General features: G+C 39.5%; 1 protein-coding gene and 1 long non-coding RNA gene across 7 annotated transcripts in view; one reads left to right on the forward strand and one right to left on the reverse strand.

The window, feature by feature from the left end:
* LDAH (lipid droplet associated hydrolase) overlaps positions 1 to 2623 on the reverse strand; it is a 133981-nt gene extending 131358 nt beyond the window's left edge. For all 6 annotated transcript variants that reach the window (XM_017526551.2, XM_017526537.2, XM_017526557.2 and 3 more), the window contains exon 1: positions 2544 to 2623. The gene's annotated coding sequence lies outside the window, so the exon portion shown is untranslated. The remainder of the gene's footprint in view (positions 1 to 2543) is intronic.
* Positions 2618 to 17300, forward strand: LOC108302843. Its single transcript, XR_001824547.2, has 3 exons — positions 2618 to 2756; positions 6557 to 6597; positions 16648 to 17300. It is a non-coding gene; the product is annotated as an uncharacterized LOC108302843 (long non-coding RNA).
* The last annotated feature ends 495 nt before the right edge of the window (positions 17301 to 17795 follow it).

A 17795-nucleotide genomic window follows, 5' to 3' on the forward strand; every position in this document is an offset into this window, starting at 1 on the left:
TATTGTACCATAGTTATTCAAGATGTTACCATCAGGGGAGGTGGGCTGAATGGTACACAGGAACATCCCTGTAAAGTTTTTTGCAACTTCCTGTGAATATGCAATTATTCAAAATAAAAAGGTTAAAAAATTATTAGTAATTATATACATATTTAATTGCAATTGGTATAAGTGGTATGAAAGGAGAAAATTGGAAATCTTAGTACATAGCCCTACGTACACTTGAAAACATACAGGTGAAAGTCAACATAATACAGATGATACATAAACAAAATTTTTTTTACAGTCTGCTTTAACTATTTGATTGTCACATCTTTCTCCAGAATAACATGTAAGAACAAGTAATTGTTTTCTGTATCCTGACCTGATCACCATCTGGCCCCTTGCAACAAAACCACTGCTTCTCACTTCTTTTCATTTGGAAATTATATTCTTTTCCTTTCTCAATTATATTCTTTTTAATAAGACTAAAAGGTACATAATTAATAGAACAAGAAATTGAAGGTCAAAGATGTTTACTTTTTTTTGCTTTATTTTTTTGAGATGGAGTGTTGCTCTGTCACTCAGCCTGGAGTGTAATAGCAGGATCTTGGCTCACTGCAACCTCCACCTCTCAGGTTCAAGTGATTCTCCTGACTCAGCCTCCAGAGTAGCTGGGACTACAGGCACCTACCACCATGCCTGGCTAATTTTTATATTTTTAGTAGAGATGGGGTTTGCCATATTAACCAGGCTGGTCTTGAGCTCCTGGCCTTGTAATCTGCCTGCTGTGGCTTCCCAAAGTGCTGGGATTACAGGTGTGAGCCACGATGCCTGGTCAGATGTTCACATTTTTTTGTTCAAGGTCATAAGCGTTTAAGTGGCAAAATAAATTCTACAGTCTTCTGAGACCTATTCCAATATTTTCCAGTCACATATTACTTTGAAATATTATATAACACTAAAGAACCCCAAAAAAACAAACTGCAAAATATTGTAAAAGAAAAGTCCAAGTGAAAATGAGTATATGTTACACCAAGATTCTGTGTAGTTGTCTTTGTTCCTGGTTGTGAGATGAGCAATTTCACAACTTTTTAAAAATGACTTTCACATTTCACCTACTTTTGCTATAATTGCTATCTGAATGACTGCACAATAACCCCAGTGAGATTCTTCTTTGTGCAAGTGGGTCACAAAATCAAGCTTAAATAATGAAGATAAAATCCATGACTACTGCTGAGGACATATTAAAAACTAAAGCACACACTACACTCACTATTAACTTGCTGAATTATCTTTACCTGAAAAAGGCAATTTGTTTTGCACAACTCCTTTGCTACGTCTAAGGTGGCAACTGTGACATCAAACTTTCTTGTAGTCTCAGAAGACTGTAGAATCACACACATTTTTTTTAATGTGCCAGAGAGCAGCTTTCAGCTCCTGGACATCAGTTAAAGCCAAGAATTTCACAAGCGTACAAACTACTTATCTATATTAAATACACTCATTAGAAATAACACACTAATTTCACTCTGGTTGAAGCATACTTAAAGTAGACCAGAATTAAGTGCTTAACCTTAAATATATTATATGGTAATACTATAAGGGAGAAAAGGCTGAAAGTAGAGCAATATTTTAACAAAGAAAAAAGTCCTCCAGTCTAAAGGCATTAAGTTATCAAAAAGCAAAATATTAAAATACAAAATTTAGATGGGCACCCACCGTGTTGCAATGATTGTCCCCTAGAATGTTACATGCTGGAAAGAGGGGCCTTAGCAGGTTTCCAAGCCTTTCACCTTTAGATGGAAAATGGGGAAACGCACAACAAAGACACTCCTACTTACAGTTCCAGAAAGAAGTTTAATTAAAAAAAAACAGCTTTTGAGAATAAACATTCTGGAGATGTTCCTAAATCTTCCGGGTTTCTTTTGGTTGTATCTCTCTATACAGATTTGTTCTTCCAGCTAAAGGACTACCAACTCTTCCAGTGTTTGGCAGACAGGACACAAAGCAGGTGTCCGGTAACTACTTGCAAGGGAAGACACGAATCAAGGAATAAAGTGTTCCAATATGCATCCTGTCTTACGTGGGGAACAAAACCAAACTAAAATCCAAGGGAGAGTTTACAGTTAAGGTCTTCGGCGTGAATAAAAGGCGGCGGGCGTGAGCACTAAACGCCGGAGGCAAAGAACATTCCCGGCCCAGGGTTTGACCCCTCCTAGCCATTTCTTCCCGGTCGGTTGCCCAATCTTTTGGCCTCTACTTCACCATGCGGGTGCCATAGGACTCCCCCACAGGTGGGCTGCACTTGGAGGTTCGAATGCTGCATTCCCGCGCTCGGGGGAGCCACTGCCCGGCCTGCAGCTAAAAGGACTCCCAGGCCAAGTAGCTCCGAACCCGTGAGCTGTCGGTGCAACATTATTCTCGCTGCTACGGACCATCTGTTCCAGGGCAACAGGGGCTCCGAAACGAACCATAGAGAAGAGGGGACGCCAGATCCCACGTGCCTGCCCGCCCGTCCTTCCTTTGGGCAGTCACCCTAATCACGAGAAACTGTACCTCACCTGTCCGCCTACTAGGCAGCCGGTTCTCGCTGAGGGTTCTGGGAAGACTACACGGTACCGGAAGAGCCGGCTTCCGGTGACGTCACAGCACTGCGCCGCAAAGCTGATCCTGGAAGCCGATGTCAGCCGGACGCGCGGCGCACAGCGGGCTGGGGCTTGTCTGACTATGGCTTGGAACCTGTGGTCCAGATTTGGAGAGACCTCTCGGAGGATGTAGGGGTTTTCCCTTTATCATTTGAATTTTATCCGCCTTTTATTTTCTGTTATCCTTGATATACTTCTGGCTTCCCTTCCCTTCTCTCTCATTTGTTCTCCATGTCTGCCCCTCTTTTCCTGCTTCCCATTTCCCTCTTTTTGCATTAACAGTAGTAGCATATTATCCCCACATACACAGCAAAGTTGATTCTCATTTGACCATGTTCATAAGCATAATCAATAAAGTATTTTTAAATTAAGGTATTGCCAAGTTTAAGTAAGAAGATTCAGAAAATACGATTAAGTGTAGAGTTATTTGGGCTCAGTGGTTGAGAATGGCCACTCAGGAGCGTAGAGATTCCAGTTGTCTTGAATATACACACCAATTACCAGCAGTCACAGTAGGTTTTAAGGAAAGAAGAAGAAGCAGATCTTAACTTGTTTACCAAGAAGTTGCATTTAAAAAACATAAGCTCTTGACTGGCTATGCTTTCTTACTTGCATCACAAATTCTAGGAACATAATGGGTGAAGCAGCTAGTCAAGAACAGAATAACTTTAAACAATTTCCCTTAGGCATGGGAAGGCATGGCCAAAGCCTGGTATTCACATCTGTTTGGGTCTAGTAAATTTTGCATGCTTCACATAGCTCAGACTGCTGTGACCTATTTTTGTTTTCTTAGTATGTACATTTTTTAGACATAATGCTGTTGCACACAATAGTCTACAGTACAGTGTAAACGTAACTTTTATATGCACTGGGAAACCAAAAACTTTGTGTGAACTGCTTTATTGTGATATTTGCTTTATTGTGGTAGTATGGAACTGAACCCCCAATATCTTCAAGTTATGCTTGGATTTTTAAAAAAGAGGTTTATTTAGCTCATGGTTCTGCACATTGGAAAGCTCAGGGGGCATGGTGCCAGCATCTGCTCAACTTCTGGTTAGAGTTTTTTGTGTGGTGTCACAACATGGCAGAAGGTCAAAGGGGGAGCTCATACATGTGCAAAGGGACCAAACAGGAGGTGGAAGCTCACTGTATAACAACTCACTCTCTCAGGGACTCTCTCTTTTCCGATCTCTCAAGAGCTGTTATAAAACCAAACTGGGGTTCAATCTCCCTGTGCGGCAAGGCCAAATACCAATGTGAGGATTGTAGTGAAAGAAAGTGAGGCATTTATTGTAGGGTGCCAAGCAAGGACAATTGGGCAGTTAGTGCTTAAGTCTTGAGCTCCCCAGTTGTTTATTGGTTATGGTTTTTGTTTGTTTGGTTGGTTTTGAGATGGAGTCTTGCTGTGTAGCCCAGGCTGGAGTGCAGTGGCACACTCTCAGCTCACTGCAACCTCCGCCTCCCGGGTTCAAGCGATTCTCCTTCCTCAGCCTCCCGAGTAGCTGGGATTACAGGCACACAGCACCACAACCATCTAATTTTTGTATTTTTAGTAGAGATGGGATTTCATCATGTTGGTCAGGCTGGTCTCGAACTCCTGACCTCATGATCCACCCACCTCAGCCTCCCAAAGTGCTGGGATTACAGACATGAGCCACCATGCCTGGCCATAGGTAAGGGTTTTTAAAGGGAGGGGTGCAAGAGGTTTTGGTTAAAGTCATAAATGAATATATGGAGGTTGTATTATTGGTTTAACTTAAAAATACAGTGAGGTAGGAGGCAGGACTTGGACAACAGACCAAATTGAGGACTAACTAAAACAGGGCCAGGGAGGAAGCAGCTTTCCATAAGACATACCCACCACGGTGTCATGTCAATTTATCATTGCCATGGCAACAGCCAGGAGTTAATGCCCCTTACCATGACAACAACCCTACAACCCAGAAGCTACCACCCTTTTCCTAGAAATTTCTGCATAATCCACCCCATAATTTGCCTGTAATTAAACGTGTCTAAAAATATGACTGAAGAACTCTCTTTGAGATGCTACTCTGGACACACTGCCTATAGGGTAGCCCTGCTCTGCAAGGAGCAGTATCTCTGCTTCTTCTAGACACTACTACTTCTATAAAACTTGCTATTTAGCACCACCAGCTCACCCTTGAATTCTTTCTTGGTGAGGCCAAGAACTCTCCTGGGCAAATCCCCAATTTGGGGCTTGCCTGCAGGACATCTCAAAGAGGGGGGGCGACAGGTCATAGGTGGATTTAAAGATTTTCTGATTTATGATTGGTTAATAAGATGAAACTGTCTAAAAATTTGAGATAAGCAGAAAAGAATGTTAGCTTGGGCTCATGGGCATGGTCTCCATAAGGCCCCTCAAGAAGAATTTTAGAACAAAGAATAGTAGTCAGAGTTTAGTCTTCAGTTCTCCCCTATTTGAGGCCTGTATGCCAGTGGATCCATTTAATGGGGATCTGGGTTTCTGAAAAACAACTTGGGACATATGTTAAGATGTTATCTTTAGTTTTTATAGGAAATAAAATATCTTGCGACATTAATTTTTTGGCTATTGTTATAAGCTATTATTATCATCTTGCTTTTAAGTTTTTGTTTGTTTTTTAGGACTAACTAGATGTCTGGAATTTTTTTTAAGGAAGTCAAGATTTTTTAAATTTTCATGTTTTGGTGGAGGATCCCCAGCAAACCCTTAAGAGGGATTCTGCCCTGTCTCAGAACAAGAACTGACTTTTGCGAGAACAGCAACAATCTCTTCATGAAGGATCCACCCCACGACCCAAACACCTCCCACTAGGCCCCACTTCTCAACATCCCCACATTGAGGATCAAATTTCAGCGTGAGTTTTGTTGGAGACAAACTATATCCAAACCATAATAACACATATTGTGATAAGAAATAAGCTATGGGGATCAAAATTCAGCATGAGTTTTGTTGGGGACAAACTATATCCAAACCATAACAACACATATTGTGATAAGAAATAGGCCTTTGTTGCTTAAGGCTCTGGAGGTTGTTGCTGTTGTTTCTTACCACAGTGCAACATAGCCTGTCCAGATTGATGCAGAGGGACAGCCACACAGAGATTCCTTTTTCTCCCTCTTTTGCTTTTAATTCCTAATATGCAGGGGAGAATTTCTGATTGGCTCAGCTCAGATCTTGTCTTAGTCCATTTTCTGTTGCTTATGGTAGACTACTGGAAATTGGCTACTTTATAAAGAAAAAAATTATTTCTTACAATTACAGAGGCTGAGAAGTCCCAGGTCAAGGGACTATACCTGGTGAAAGCGGTAGAGACTCTCTGAAGAGTCCTGAGGCAGCACAGGGTTTCACTTGTCCAGTGGGCTGAGTGTGCTAGCTCAGGTCTCTCTTCCTTTTCTTGAAAAGCTACCAGTTCCACTCCCACGATACCCCTTAATCTAATCCATTAACCTACTGATTCATTAATCTATGAATGAATTAATCTATCCATGAGGGCAGAGCCTTCATGATTCAGTCACCTCATCATAAAGGTCCCATCTTTTAATACTCCCCATTGAGGATTAAATTTTAATATGACTTCATAAATATATACACTTACTATGTACCCACAAAAATAAAAAATAAAACAAACTATTTCAAATAAAAATAAATAAATTTCAACATGAATGGTATGGTTTGGATATGGTTTGTTTGGCTCCTACCAAGTCTTAGATTGAAATGTGGTCCCCCATGTTGGAGATGGGGCTTGGGTTTCTGAGTCTGGGTTGTGGGTGTGGATTCCTCATGATGGCTTGGTGCCATGCTCCCAGGAGTGAATGAGTTCTTGTTGTTAGTTCACATGAGAGCTATATATACAGAGATGAGGTCTTGCTATGTATCCGGGCTGAAACTGGGTAATTAATTTTTTTAAAAAATTTATTTCTTACAGTTCCAGAGGCTGAGAAGTTTGAGGTCAAGAGACTGAATCTGGTAAGTCCCACTCCTGTGATAACCCATTAATCTATTAGCCCATTAATCTCTTAATCCATGAATGGATTAATCCATTCATAACAGCAGATCCCTCATCATCCAGTCACCAACATAGCAGGTCTGGTGTCCAGCAATCATCCAATCATTAGTGACAAGTGCTTGTGGTCATATTGACTTTTTGCAATAGGTAAGAGGATTCATAGTGAATGGGGCAGACATTCCATAAAGATGTCTACAATAATCACAGATGGCTAAAGTTGGACTACTGAAGACTGATTTAAAAACAGTAAATGAAAAACTATCACCTTTTGCATAAAAATTTTAGGCTCTCATTACTCATCCATTTTTTATTTTCTGTTACATTACACTCTTCCAGGCTGGGAATACAAAGGAAACTCAAAGAGAAATGTCATTGTTCTCATAGACACAATAAGCAAACTAAAGAAATTAATATATAATGACAGAGCAAGGGGAATTAAAAGGCAAGGTTAGAAACAGAAAGCAAGGAATGCATTAGTTATCTCTTTATCCAACTGCACCAAAATATATGAGCTTAAAACATAAAACATTTATTATCTTACACAGTTTCAAGAGGTCAGGACACCAGTAGCAGCCTAGCTGAAAGGTTCTAGCCAAGTCTTTCATGAGGTTGCTGTTAAGCTAGTTGCTCAGGGATACAGTCATCTCAAGACTCGACTAGGTCTGAAGAATTGGACTAAATTATATGGTCACACTTCCTCAGGGGCTGTTGGCCACAGTTCTTCACCGTGAAGACCTCTCCACAGTGCTGTTTGCAATATGGCAGCTTTCTTCCATCAAAGGAAGAGGTAGAGGATACAGAGAGAGCACCCAACATAAAAGCCACCAGTCTTTAATAACCTAATCTCTGAATTGGCATACTGCATCATTCCCTCAGTGACATGAATCATTTATCATGTCTATATGCTATTTAATGTGGGAAGATATGTAAATTCTAAAAGGCTGGGACCATTGGGGGCCATTTTGGAGATGGGCTGCCACAATGGTGCATTACTTTATATTGTGCAGGCAGGAAAAATCCTGTCAGGTAATTTTGAGAAGAGAGCTCCATGAAGCTGGGAAATAAATGTGGGATAAGGACAGTGGGGGAATCCTGAAATACTTTAATCTCACATGTCTCTTGCTTTCATTCTGAACTCATGGCTCATATTTTCTAAATTATCATAAGATAATCATATACTCCCTTTATACTCTCTCTGTTGTATTATTTCGAATATTTAACACCCACATGGAATTTTAAAGCATTTTATTCACCTATTTATCTGTATTTTTTATTTTTTGAGGCAGGGTCGCACTCTTGTTTGCAAGGCTGGAGTGCAGAAACCTGATCACAGTTGACTGAAACTTTGACATCCCAGGCTCAAGTAATCCTCCTACCTCAGCCTCTCGAGTAGCTGGTACTGCAGGCACATGCTACTTCACCCAGTAATTTGTTCTGTTTTTAGTATAGATATGTTTTTGCCCTGTGGCCCAGGTTGGTCTCGAACTCCTGGGCTCAAGTTGTCTGCTCCCTCAGCCTCCCAAAGTGCTGGGATTACAGGTGAGCTACCATACCTAGCTAGAATTTTTAAGCATTTTAGCTTTCTCTAAAACTGTACATTTTAGGAGATGCTGCTACTTTTAGGGGTAAAAATCATGCAGTTAAATTAGTTGCTCTAATTCATTATTGATTTGTATTCAACTCAAAATATTGGTTTGTTATTATTATGATTGTTATTCCTAATACTAACTAAATTTATTGAATCTAATATAGATCTCAGTGTAAGGCACTGATATGGTTTGGCTCTGTGTTCCCACTCAAATCTTATTTTGAATTCTAATCTCTAGGTTTCGAGGGAGGGTCATGGTGGGAGGTGATTGGATCATGGAGGTGGCTTCCCACATGCTGTTCTCCTGACAGTGAGTGACTTCTCAGAGGATCTGATTCTCTAAAAGTGTTTGGCAGTTTTCCCTGTCTTCTCTCTCCCTCACCTGCCATGTAAAATGTGCCTTGCTTCCTCTTCACCCTCCACCACGATAGTAAGTTTCCTGAGGCCTCCACAGCCATGTGCAACTGTGAGTCAATTAAACCTCTTTCCTTCATAAATTACCTAGTCTCTGGTAGTATCTTTATAGCAGTGTGAGACTGGACAAATACAGGCACATAGAGAAATGTGTAATCCTGTATGGTGTATTTGGTTGGATAGCAAAGCTGAGCATAGTTCCAGCTAAGAAATGGAATAGAAAGTGACATTTTGGCTGAGATAGTATGGCATTTGAATAAACAAAACTGAAGCAATGGGTGACATGGTGGACATTTTTTTTGCTGTTGTCTAGTTATCTATTCCCACCTCATATCCCACTTTTTTTTTTTTTTTTTTTTTGAGACAATGTCTTATTCTGTGATCCAGGCTGGAGTCCAGTGGCATAATCTAGGTTTACGGCAGCCTTCAATTCGTGGGGTTGAGGAATCCTCCTGCCTCAGCCTTCTGAATAGCTAGGACTATAGGTGCAAGCAACCAAGCTTGGATAATTTATTTCTCTTTAGAGATAGGGTCTCACTGTTTCCCAGACTTGATCTCAAACTCTTGGGCTCAAGCGATCCTCCTGTCTTGGCCTCCCAAAGTGTTGGGATTATAGGTGTGAGCCACAGTGCCTGGCCTTCTTATTCCTTTCTAATACTACTTATTCCTTCTCCCAAGAAGCTCATGTGTTTAGGGGGAAGCTCTGGGATGGCCCTTGATTGACTTTCTCAATCATCATATTCTCCTTCTCTGGCCTTAGTCACTGGTCCCTGGCTTGATCTATAACCTAAGCCCATTCTGTCAGGGTGAAGCTTGGGATGCTGGCAAAGTTGTGTTTTTGTCTTTCCAGATAATGTGCTATATGAATATGATGCCTAAAATTGCTGCAGACATTTTTGTTTCCATGATGAAAAGTTAAAATAAGGAGAAGTAAAGACATGGAGGGAATCACAGAGAAAGGGAGGCAGGGTCCTGATCATCATGCATGAAGTCTGCTGCTATCTGGACGTTCCAGTTGTGTGAGCCAAGAAAGCCCTATTTTTAAGTCAGTTTCAGTTGTGTTGTGTTATTTCCAGCAGAGAGCCTCCTAACTGATACATCCTTACCTACTCCAGTGGTATCTGAGTACTCATCATAAAAGCCTTGAAGGGCTGACCGCCCATTTCATTTGGTTTATCAGTGGCCACAAAAAGATGCAATGAAGGGTTTCCTGATTATTTAACTTCACAATTGGATGATAGGAAATAACTTATGGAAAGGAAGCTCCAGAATGTAAATTGAGACATAAAAAATAGGCAAATTATGAAATGTTAAGAAATGTGCAAATGATCAGAAGGAGAGACTTTTGTCAAATAATAATATTTGCTGCATGTCAAGTTCTGTGACTTGACAGAGAAATGTCAAAATGCTTTACATGGGTCTAGATGGGGCAAAGAAGTTTGAGGGCAAGTTGAAGATGATGGTCTCAGACATAAATGGCCCCTCTTTACCTAATTCATATGGACTCATGTCTGAGTCTTATGGAGATAAAACTCTAGCAGTAAGAAGAAAGAAATACTTCTTTCACAAAATCTAGGAGAGATCTTGGGATCCCAAGGCAACCCTCTGTGACACGAAACACTGACAGGTTATGGTACCAAGGAATATAGCAGAAATGAGAAAACTACCTCTTGGAGAACAGAGACATCCAATAAAGTGTCCCACAAACATGAAATGATTTTAGAGATCTATCAGCCACCTACCATGTGCAGCACTTACTGGGAGGGAATTACAGTGGAGATAGTACAGAACCTTTTGGTATTTCATGGGCAGCTTCACTGAGAAGAAAGAGAGGGAAAATGCTGCATTTCTCATGTCTGAGATCAAGTATGCAGAGACCCTTGAAGGAAACTGCTAGGAACTGCCACAACTGGAGAACATTTAGTGGAGGTGAGAGATTAGTTGGGAACACTTCATAGCAAGGCTGATGATGTCACAATAGCAGAAAGCCAGAAAAATGGGTAATAATACTCAGATCTTCATGGTAGGAGAGAATAATCTGGTAGATATTAGAATGCTAGAAGGACTTGTGCTCATTAATTTAAAATGTTCCCCTCTTCCTTATTATTCCATTCCACAGAAAGTAGAAACTCTTGGTTTAGACATCTGTTGAATTAGTATGTGTAGTTGATGATTATATAAAAAGCAGAAAGAGGAAGAAAAAGGAAAGAAATAACAAAGAGATGAGAGAAAAAAATAAAGATTTTTTTCTATAATATAGAAGACAAAGATTTCTCTTCGATGTGTATTCTAAAGACCATGAACCATAAGCGTTAGTGAATTTTGAATTATGGTTTCCCACTGGCTCTAATATTGAATTTTCTTGTTTATACATTTATAAATAGAAATGATTATACATGCTTTAAAACATATGAATATTTTATGCACCCTCTACAAAATAGCACTGGCATACCCTGAGATCCACATTAATTCTTGTTTCAAACACTGTGGGTCACAAAAACAGATCACATAATTATTCATCTTAGGTATAAATTAAGAATCAAGATCCATTCTTTTTTTAAATTTATAAAGGTGTATTATTTTAGTCTTTAAAAATCCGCACAGAATAGAGATAATAGCTACAACTTGAAAAAGCCATATTTAACTCCCATATTTTAGCTAAGCTGTTCCTCCTATCATTTAATTATGCTAAAACCCAAAGAGATAGATGGTCCTGAAAGCCAGCACACTTGAGCTGTGAGACTTGGAGATTCTTGCTGGCAGACTGTTCATTGATAGTACTGCCTTCATAGATGTACTTGGCTTGTAAAATGAATAAGAAAACCTGGCAAACACTAACATTCAGATGTTCCTGCCATCAAAAATTATACAGAATGTATGTATATACTCACATACACTTGTATATGTGTGTTTATATATATTATAGAGAAACTAAAATCATATTTTTAAGCCTTCCAAGGTAATTCATTATTCAGTATAACTGCAACTCCAAATGTTTTGTATTAATCCATGATAAGACCCATTAGACCTCCTCAATGAAACCAGATCATAAAGAAGCTTTTAGTGGCAGGACAGGGTAGGGTGAGGATAAGAAAAATATGGGAGATGTAGCTCAACTATCCCTATAAATTAAAAACAAAGTAGAGATTTGTAGGATTAGCTGCAGATGAATATCCTTTTAGAGTACAGTATGTTCCCATTTTATTGGATTCCTCAGAAACTTATTGTCTATTCAACAAAGTTTTTGTGGGTTAATAATACTGTTACAGGACTTTTCACAAATCATTCCTTTTTATTTTTTAATGGAGACTTTATATTCCCCAGTAAAACAAGAATGAAATATTTTATAGACAAAACACCTTTCCATACTATTCACCTATCCAACTGTGGTAGACTGAATAATGGCACCCCAAAGATGACCGTGTCCTAATACCTAGAACCTGTGATGCTACATTATGTGACAAAAAAGATTCTGCAGATGTGATTAAGATGTGTTAAGGATCTTGAAAAGGAGAGATTATCCAGGATTATCTGTGGGGTCCATATAAGAGGTACACAGGAGGGTCAGAATCAGAGATGATACTGTGATGTTGGAAGCAGGGGGAAAGAAGGAGATGTGATGGTGGAGGCAGCTGTCAGTCAAAGAGAGGGACTGGCAAGTGCTGTGCTGCTGGCTGGAAGGTGGAGGAAGGGATCACAGACCAAGGAATGTAGGCAGCCAATTGCTGGAAAAAACAAGGAAGTGAATGTTCCCTGGAACTTCCAGAAAGAACACAGGCCCGCCAACATCCTGATTTTAGCCCATTAAAACCGACTTTGAAGTTCTGACCTCCAGAACTGTAAGATAACACATTAGTTTTGTTTTAAGGGCTAAATTTGTGATAATTTGTTGCAGCAACCATAAGAAACTAACAAATCAACTAAATGAAGGCTCAGACCATTTCTGTTTTGAAAACAAATGAATGACATTAGCTAGTAGATCCCAAGCTTCAGAGTACTAGCTGTTGCCAAAATACTATTATGGTTTCTCTGTTACAATTCTGCTTTCTTGGATTTATATACCTTTAAAGGGTCTCATGTTTGCCTGCCTTTTCAGAGTCAGTTTATAATCACCAAAATATAGCCACATTGTAGCACAGAGTTCAAATCCATGCTTAGATTTCATTTTCATTCATGGTTTGCTTTAGAATTCTTACCTTAAATTCAGAGTTAAACTAAAATCTTTTTAAAATGTGAATTTCTAATATTATTAAAGTTTTGGAGTCATCCCTTTTCTGTAACATTTCAGAGAATTGGGGGAATCATATTCATTCCTTTCCCGCCCCCTCCCTTCCCCCTCCTTCCTTTCCTCCCCCTCCCCTGCCTTTCCCCCTCCCCTGCTTCTCCCCCTCCCCTTTCCATTCCCATTCTCCCCATCTCCCTCCCCATCTCCTTCCCTCCCTCCCTCCCTCTCTCCTTTCCCTCCCTCCTTCCATTCCTTCCTTCCCTCCCTCCCTTCCTTCTTTCCTCCCTCCCTCCCTCCCTTCCTTCCTTCATTCCTTCCTTTCTTCCTTCCTTCCCTGTCTCCCTCCCTCCTTCCCTTCCTTCCTTCCCTCCCTCCTTCCATTCCTTCCTTCCCTCCCTCCCTTTCTTCTTTCCTTCCTCTCTTCCTTCTTTCCTTCCTTCCCTCCCTCCCTCCTTCCATTCCTTCCTTCCATTCCTCCCTTTCTTCTTTCCCTCCTTCCTCCCTTCCTTCTTTCCTTCCTCCCTCCCTTCCTTCCTTCCTTCCTTCCTTCATTCCTTCCTTTCTTCCTTCCCCGTCTCCCTCCCTCCTTCCCTTCCTTCCTTCCCTCCTTCCCTCTCTTCTTTCTTTCCTCCCTCCCTTCCTTCCTTTCTTCCTTCCTCCCTCCCTCCCACCCCCCTCCCTTCTTCCTTTTGTTTCTTTCTCTTCCCAAGATGGTGGGGTTGATATATCAGCTCCAAAGAGTATCTGTTGTCATTGAATAGATACATTAACTTTTCGTCAGCCCACGTGTGGATATGGCTCTCTTTCTGTTTGGAGAGTGCCCCTATGTGGTAAGTTCTATAACATCCTAAGCATTGTGGTAGGCTTGGTTTGAGAAAACTCCTTCTAATTGAGAAGATATTAACCCATGTAAAATTGTGCTTATTCGATCGACCAGCTCATCATCAAGAACTATATTGTAGAGCACGCTTTTAAGAGTCAGAAGGAGAGTCCATCGAACTATAAATGGTTAGGAAGGGCTTTTGACTGAAGAATATTCCTGAATTCTGCCTGGAAAGATAGTATTTGCATAAAGGAGAGAAAATTGCATTCTAGATGAGGAGATTAATTTAACAAATACATAAAATAGTTTGAAAAAGCATGATCCAGTAAAGAAAATTGGACTGGTCCCAACTCTGTACGATCAAGACCAATAACACTTTTACCTCACATGTTTTTACTAGGGTTGCACATAGTTTGTGCTGCAGAGCTGTTTTGTCTGTTTCAACATTCTTTTCCAAACCTCTGTACCCTTAGATAGCCCATGCTGTCTGGAATGCTATTCTCTTCCATAATTACCTTACCCCTTTTAGCCCAGAAAGTTCCAACACATATTTTAATCCTCAAATATCACTGCCCTAAATTTCCCAGGCAGACGTAGGCTCTTGGGATGTCAAGGTAATGTACTTATTACATATGCAGTATGTTCACATCACTAGTTTTTGTTTGTTTGCTAGAATATTTAAAAGCAAATTTCAGATATCATTATTTTAACTTTAAATACATCAGTATGAATCTTAAACAGATAAGGACTTTAAAAAGTAGAACAACAATACCACTGTCACACTTCACAAAATTAATAATAACTCTAATATCTCCTAATATCCAGTAGACATTCAATCTCTTGAAAATAGATTTGGCTGACTGCATCCTCATGGTTCCAATCTGAGGCTTCTAGGGCAGGAATAAGTGTTTCCATTTTACTATGGGAGTACCTTGATGTTGTCATTTAATCTCATTGCAGAGCTCTAATGGGCTATTTGAGACAACACAGCAAGGACAAAATTTAAAATGGAAAACAGAATGGAGAATAAAATTTCCATCTTGAGCACAGAAGGGCCTTGGATTTATCAAATATGTATTCTGGGTCAGTTCATAGCCTTCAGGGAGCAATCCCCACCTTGCCCATTAGCAGTTCCTGAAGGACACCCACAGAACAGTTCTTGGTGTAGAGCCTGTGGAGGGTAGGAGCAGGACTCTCCCGAGGAGTCTGTCTCTTGAGGGATATAGGCCATAAGGTAATGGTTAAGCAAAGTGAGTTTTTAAAAAACCAAATGAAAACAGAACTAATAAGCTGGAATATATTTTCCCTTCTCAGTGCTTCTTTTTGAATCCTGAAGACTGGTTACCACTCTGTCACCCAGGCTAGAGTGCAGTGGCATAATCATAATCTATAGCCTCTAACTCCTGGACTCAAGAGATCCTCCCACCTCAACCCCTTACGTAGCTGAGACTACAGATATGCATCACTACACCCAGACCATTTTTTGTAGAGACAGGATCTCGCTGTTTACCTGGGCTGGTCTTAAACTTCTGCCTCAGCCTCCCAAAATGCTGAGATTATAGGTGTGAAACACTGCACCTGATCTCCAGTGTTTCTTTTAATGGTGAGTGACTTCAATTAGTGGAACGATCTTGGCTTCAATCCCTTCCTCACCCTGCCCCAGGGAAAATGAAGTGACTTGCCTGCTATCTAAAGTTTGGAAGCATAACTATGCTTAAATCACCTGTTGTCTTGTTCTTGGAGCTAGCTTCCCACAGGAAGTGGGAGGTCTTTGTTTCCCCAGGATCTAAGAATAACCTGGGAAAGTCTCCAACCCAGGAGAACATTGTCTAGGTAAGTCTGTCTAATTCTGGGGTTTTCTTTGCAGGCCCTTTTGACTCTTGTACTAGCCATGGATCCTAATATAACCTTTATCAGACATAAAGATGATATTTTGGTCTCCAGATGCTTTATTCCTAGTCTGATCGTTCAGTATTTTTTTCCGAACTCAGAGAGGGATGAAGGGTACTTATTTTGGGGTTCCTCTAAAAATATAAAAATTGTAAAATATTATTTTATTATGGTACTGTATTCTACTTGCTAATATTTTATATAGGATTTTATACTGATATTTTAAAGTAAGATATATTTGTGACTTTCTTTTAGGATTTTTGTTACCAATATTATACTAGCTTCATATAAAGGATTTAGAAGTTTCTCTTCTTTTATATTCTATGCTTTGGAAAAGTTTAAATAATGTTGAGTCTATCAGCAATTTATGATTTCTTAAAAATCACCATTTTAATTCAGGTACTGAAATTTATTTGCTTAGTGTTGAGCAAAGTAGTTGCTTTTGGATCTTTCAATTTTTTAATATATTTGTGGTTATTTTATTACCATTTCAACTTTTGTGCTTTTGTGATATTGCCTATTTTCCCACTTGTTAAGTAATGATTTATGTTTGCATATTTTTAAGATTTTCAGTAGAAGCAGTTTTTTAATTAACATATTAATTCTATAAGCTTCTCTTGTTAAATTTAATACTGATTTTTAAAAATTTTATTATTCTCTTCACCTTTCCTTGGGATTTTTTTTTTCTAACTTGAGTCCTATTTGTAAATATAAATCTTTCAGCTGTGAATTTTCCTCTGAGCTTTGCTTTGATTATATCCCATTTTCTGATGTACTGGCAAGTAAACAGTCATTTGATAAGCACGCACATTTATTCAGTTGAGTGATCATTCTCCTGTGGCGACAACTGGGTGATCTGTCCTTTGGATAAATATGTTTTCAGGAAGTCTCTTAAATAATAAAATTACTCCTAATAATTTTCTGTGCTTCCCAGTGAGACATTGTATTTTGTGCACCATTGACATCAAGCGTGGGCTTGTGGCTTGTCATAGACAATGGAATGTTAACAGATGGTCCATTGTGGGATTCTGCCATTATGGAATTCTGCCATTCCTCTTTTCTTTCCCAAGTTAAGATCAGCATGTCCCAGATTGTGGTGTTCCTTTGTCTTGTGTCCCAGAATGAAGAAGATGTGGAGTAAAGGTACAGCCAACCTGGGAAGGACATGTAATGGGAGCAGGAAATAAATCTTTGTTGTAAATTGTTGAGACTTTGGGATTATTTTTTATTGCAGCAAAAGCTAACAGAAGTTCCTAATATAAGACATATCAAATATATAGGTATATATATTTTGTATGTACCTTTAAATATTGTATTATATATAACCTAGAAAGTATATTAATGTATGTCTAAATACGATATAGTAACATCTTTTGAACAATAATGTATAAGTACATTTTCTGCAACTCGAAACACAATTTTTGCTGTTTATTATTATAAGAATTTATAGCTGTGTCTTTGCTTTTTTGATGCATTTTGCAGACAGTCATGATTCGTTTGATGCCAAGATTTTGGTCAAAAAGTTTCCCTATTACAGCTCTGTTTTTCTGAGGAAATCCCGTTGCTCTATGCCTATCAGCTTTGGGACATAGTTCCAGAAATATATTAATATAAAAAAAGACATTTTTTTTCTTGTTTGCAATATTCAAGTTCTGATTATATTGGTCATCATAACAGTTAAAAATAACTGATAGGACAGGCACGGTGGCTCACGCCTGTAATCCCAGCAGTTTGGGAGGCCAAGGTCGGCAGATCACAAGGTCAAGAGATTGAGACCATCTTGGCGAACACTCGTGAAACCCCATCTCTACTAAAAATACAAAAATTAGCTTGGTGTAGTGGTGCATGCCTGTAGTCCCAGCTACTAGGGAGGCTGAGGCAGGAGAATTGCTTGAACCCAAGAGGTGGAGATTGCAATGAGCTGAGATCCTGCCACTGCACTCCAGCCTGGCGACAGAGTGAGACACTGTCTTAAAATAAAATAAAATAATCCGATAAGCAGAATGACATAATATATCTTTATAAATGTCTCTTTAAAAATAACAAATATTTTGATGATGCGGAGAAAAAGAAAGGCTTATACCCTGTTCATGGGAATGAAAATTAGTGCAGCTTCTATGGAAAGTAATATGGAGATTTCCTAAAAATTAAAAATAGAACTGCCATTCAACCCAGCAATCTCACTAGTGGGCTTCTCTTCTCAAAGGAAAGGAAGTCA

The sequence above is a fragment of the Cebus imitator genome, unplaced genomic scaffold (assembly GCF_001604975.1).
Source record: "Cebus imitator isolate Cc_AM_T3 unplaced genomic scaffold, Cebus_imitator-1.0 Scaffold1, whole genome shotgun sequence".
NCBI classification, from domain to species: Eukaryota; Metazoa; Chordata; class Mammalia; order Primates; family Cebidae; genus Cebus; species Cebus imitator.